The following is a 5007-nucleotide window of genomic DNA, read 5'->3' as shown; positions in this document are numbered from 1 at the left end:
CTCTAGGCAGTGGGAGCCACCTTCTCTTCCCAGCTGTGAGAGGTGTAAACCTGCTGGCTCAGCTAACCTGCCCTCTGCTCTCCAGGAACAATTTCCCCCTCTCCAATTACTCCACCTATTAACACAATAAAATCATGCTTAAGAAGGATTTTTCCTTGTGAGACTGGTGAGGCCCTGGCCCAGAGAAGTTGTGGCTGCCCCATCCCTGGAAGTGTTCAAGGCCCAGTTGGATGGACCATGGGTGGAGGAGAGAATGAATTCTTTGCTGATGTTTCCCTTGTTAGAAATGGTGACAGGCTGCCTCATGCTTTGCTCAGGAATGCAGGGAGGTGATCAGGCCACCACAAGCTCCCTGCACAACATTGGAGCTGTTTGGGACACAAAGTTTAGCAAAAAAATTCAAAACCTGGGGAAAAAAACAGTAACAACAAAAAAAGTAGAGGAAATCATGGGCTTGGGAGGTCCTTCCCAGAGGACAGAGTGAGTGGAACATTATTTCTGTAGCTTTCTCTGCATCATGAATGGTTCCTTACCCAGAAATTCACTGCTGCAGTGTAGCAAAGGTCCCTCTGGAGTGGAGGCTGCAGAAGGGCTGTGCCATGCCCTGAGCTCCTCCTGCAGCCTGGCACAGCCCCACAGGCAGGGAAGGACAGAGCAGAGCCCCAAGCACTGCTGCTCACACACAGCACACGAGCTTGGTGGACCTGTGGATGCAGCTCCTGACCTGCAAAATACACAGGGACACCCAAACATGCACAGCAAACCCTGGCCACACTCCCAGCGTGCTCCAACACCCCAGCTCTCTCCACACCTCTAAAATCACAGGCACATTTACATTCCTCAGGAAGTTTCCTCCAGAAAGCACTCCAAGGACTTCCTTGAAAAGATGCACAAGCCCCAAATACCTGAAGGTAAAAGCAGTCATCAAAAAGGCATCAACAAAGGGCATCATGATTGTTTTGCCACGTCTCCAGACTTGAAAGGAGGCTGAAATAACCTTTATATAATCCCATTAGCATTTTCCAGCTAATACAAGGCATTTTAGGAGGCTGAACAATATCTTTTCTTATCATCCAGAAAGGTTAGAGGTATTCATCTGATTTAATATTTTATAATTTATATTAAGTGACTCAGAAGAATAAAGCAGGCAGGCCAAGAGGTGGCTGCAGTGACACAGCAGGAGCCACCCCCTGCTCTTCCAGCAATGCCCAATGGCCTGGGCATGAGCCAGGGAACATCCCTTGACCATCAGCTCTTCAGAAAAGTGGATTTTGTGCTGTGCCCTGCCTGGGTGAGGACCCCAGATGCCAAGGCCAGCTCCCCCACACTTACAACACTGCCACTTGACCCTCTTCAGGGTCACATTTGCAGGAGCTGCTGCTCTACCACCACATTCCCAGGGGATGAAACATCTTCTAAAATCACAGCATCATGGAATTACTAAGGTTGGAGAAGCCCTATAAGATCAGGGAGTCTAGCTGCCAGGTTCACCACTAAACCATGTCCCCAAGTGCCATATCCACTTTTTTGGAACACTTCCAGGGCTGGTGACACCACCAGTGCCCTGGACAACATGTGCCAAAGCCTGATCACTTTTTCTGTGAAGAACTTTTCCCCAAAATCCAATCTGAACTTCCCCTGGTACAACTTCAGTCAGCTCCTGTCATCCTATCCCTTGCTCCATGAGAGCAGTGCTCAATCCCCACCTGGCTGCACCCTCTTGTATGGGAATCATGGAGCACAAGAATTCCCACTCTGAGCCTCCTTTCCTCTGGGCTGAGCCCCCTCAGCTGCTCCAGACCCTTTCCCAGCTCTGGACACACTCCAACCCCTCCATGTGTGTTGTGGAGGGAGGATCTCCTGCAGTGCCTGCATCTCCAGGCTGCCTGTCCTCTGTCCTTCCCCTTGTCAGGGACACAGCCTTGACCAAACTGCAGCATCCTCCAGGGAGGAAAATGTCCCTTCTGTGGAAGGAGGAGGGAGAGTGAGAGAACGGGGGTTTGGTCTCAAAAACAGGTTCCACATCCCAGGAGGACCCAAGGCAGGCAGAGCTCGTGTGGTCAGGCACCAGTGCTCTCCACAAGGGTGACTCTGGATCTGCAGGAGCAGCAGGACAGGAGCAGCTCCCTCCCTCTCTGGGAGCCCAGGCTGCCCCATCTCACATGCCCAGGGACCTGGGGGTGCCCCATTTCTCCAGCCATGCAGTCCTTGAGGAAGCATTGCCTGGTTTTCATCTCTGGTAGGGAATGGAAATGAGGAGGTTATTCTTTGCTGGAAGAAACATTCTGGAAAAGTCAGAGCTGAAATCTCTCACTTTTCTCTTCCATCTGTTTATTTTTACCACTTAATAACACGTCTGTCTCGTCAACTGTTTTTGACACTGTGGCAAGAAAACCCAACTCAGTGAAGACAGATTTATCAAAGAGACATTAGCTCTTCCTCACTGTGTGACACCACGTCAGCTCTTCTCCTGCACATGAAGTCTGCTCTGTAATTTCAAAGTGTGTCTTCTATCTCTTTGAGGGGGTGATATGACCAATATATTTGAAATTGTTGCTTGTTATGCAAAAGGTTATCCAAACTGTGAAGATAAGAAGCAATTTCAAGTGCTTCAAGGAGCCTCCTTTTTTTTGATGTGTTTTTCTCTCCACTGCCACATGATGTTACAGACCTAATTTCAAGAGATTAGTAACAATTGCAAAACAGTCATTAAAATAATCTGTGATAGAGAACAGAACTCTGGGACAACATGAAAAGTCTGTGCAATCAATAATTTCTCACCATGAATAAGAAAATCGTGGTCTGCAGGCTTCAGTGTGACACCAGAGCTGCCCCTGCTTCCCCAGGAGGTGCCTGAATGAAGGTCAGCAGGGTGAATCTCCTTATGACTCACCTCAGGTTTATCAGCTTGTCAGGGGATGGCTTCACTCACCCCTTTTGTTTCAAACTGTGCTCCTGGTTTCACTCCTGAACCATCCCCCTGATGGGGAGGCCTGGAAGAACTGAATCTGAACCATTTGTCATTTTCAAATGAACACTTTTACCACTTTTTCCTTATTTTCTTGCCCTGCCACGAGTTTGTTTCATAAATTTTGAATCCAGCTGAGCTGAACCAATGTCCCTGTTTGCTCTGTGCACAGGGAGCAGGGATATTTCACTGAAACAGAATGTTGAAACTCCCAGTTTGGTGTGCAGAGTCACTCAGAACACATCCATCCTTCTGGGCACACTCTGGTAGCACAGCCACAGCCTGGGTTGGGAGGTGAATCCAACAGGACACACAATCCAGCTGGGAGCAGGACAGAGCTGGGGATGTCTCCATGTGCAAAACAGGATGGCTAAGGGCTGGCTGTGAGAGCAGCACTGGGTTTAGTGATTCCCTCCTCACTAGAGCTCAGCCTGTCTCATTCCTGCCTTGTGCATGGTCCTGTTAGCTCAGAGCAAGTTGACTTCCAGGACCTGGTGTTCCAGAAGTGATCCTCAGCTGATGAAAGCAACCCTCCTCAGCATGTCAGAAAACAGATGATTCCCATATCCTATCAGTTCACAAGACCATCCTCTTCACTCCTTGTCCACATGAAAGGCAGCATCAACTTCTAGAGAACCACAACCTGTCCTTTGGGAAGCTCCTTCCTTCCCTGGGAGTGAATGGCTCCTGAATGCCTTCAGGATTCTCCTGCCTCTATGAGAAGCTACTTCCGAAAACTAGGGAAAGAAGACCAAAACCATGTTGTTGAATCTTGGGATTTCCCTGCATGTCCCTCTACACATTTTATTACACTGCGAGCGCATTCCATCAACAGCACCATGCACTCTGCCCCTAATGTGGAGTAGGAAATTATCTATACAGCATGGAAAACCTCTTATTGCAGAAAATAAGAACTTTCCAGTTTCTGAAGAGTAAATTCAGATTTACATCTGTGAGGGAGAAGGATTTGTTCCAAAAAGATGGAAAGAGTTAAATGACATTACTCAATATTGTCCCGTTCAGATTTTTTCTCCCAGAAATGCCTCCTGCAATGAAGAACCTGTTTTGTGTTTCTTTCTTTCTTTAGTTAAGGGTGGAGTGTGGCTGATAGGAGACAAATCCACCGTTTCCTTCCTTTGATCACAAAGATGCCAACTGAAAAGAAACCTTCAGGAATCTGCTGCCAGGCTGGGGTGGATCTGCCATGCACGTGTAACACACCTCTTCACTGCACGTGGGCCCATGATTTGCCAGGAACAGACTGAAATGTCCAAAATTCCCTGATTTCTCTGATTTTCACTACCTTGTTTTCTCAATCCTTTTGAGTACACTTGCCTTGTTTTGTCAGGAACTGCCAAACCTCAGCAAATGAGTGGAGAACTGTACCCCAAATGAATTCTGTAGCAGAACATACCAGACTGTTGTCCAAGGTCCTTCCCTTCAACACATCTGCCCTACCAGACAGCAAAAGAAGGACATCTATCTAAAAATAAAATTATTGAATATTTAGGTGCTGCTATTTTCATCATATATTGTTTTAAAGCTTCAGTTCACTTGGTGCTTTTTGAAGACTTGGGTGAAGGAAAGCACCTGTATTATCTACAAAAATGTTCTAAGTGCTGTTTGCAGCCTCTGGGCACAGACTGGCCCAGAAACAGAGGAGTGTGGCATTCACATTTTCTGGAAAAATCCCTTCATCCAGGATTCTTCTCCTGGGAAACTGAGAAGCCTCAGAGAAAAAGGAAAACAATAATTATCTGATTTGCTTCTCCTGTGTTGTGCTCTTGTGGAATGTGTTTGGAGATTGTTTGATTGGTTTCATATGAATTATTTTGACTCATTGGCCAATCAGGGCCAAGCTGTGTCAGGGCTCTGGAAGAGCCACAAGTTTTCATTATTATCTTTTTAGCCTTTCTGTATTCTTTAGTATAGTTTAGTATAGCTAATAAAGAATATAGTATATATTATACTATAAAGAATATAGTATATTCTTTAATATAATACAGTATCATAAAATAATAAATTAGCCTTCTGAGAAC

Source organism: Melospiza georgiana, chromosome 13 (genome assembly GCF_028018845.1).
Source record: "Melospiza georgiana isolate bMelGeo1 chromosome 13, bMelGeo1.pri, whole genome shotgun sequence".
Taxonomy (NCBI): domain Eukaryota; kingdom Metazoa; phylum Chordata; class Aves; order Passeriformes; family Passerellidae; genus Melospiza; species Melospiza georgiana.
Note: the sequence above shows the minus strand (reverse complement) of the source record.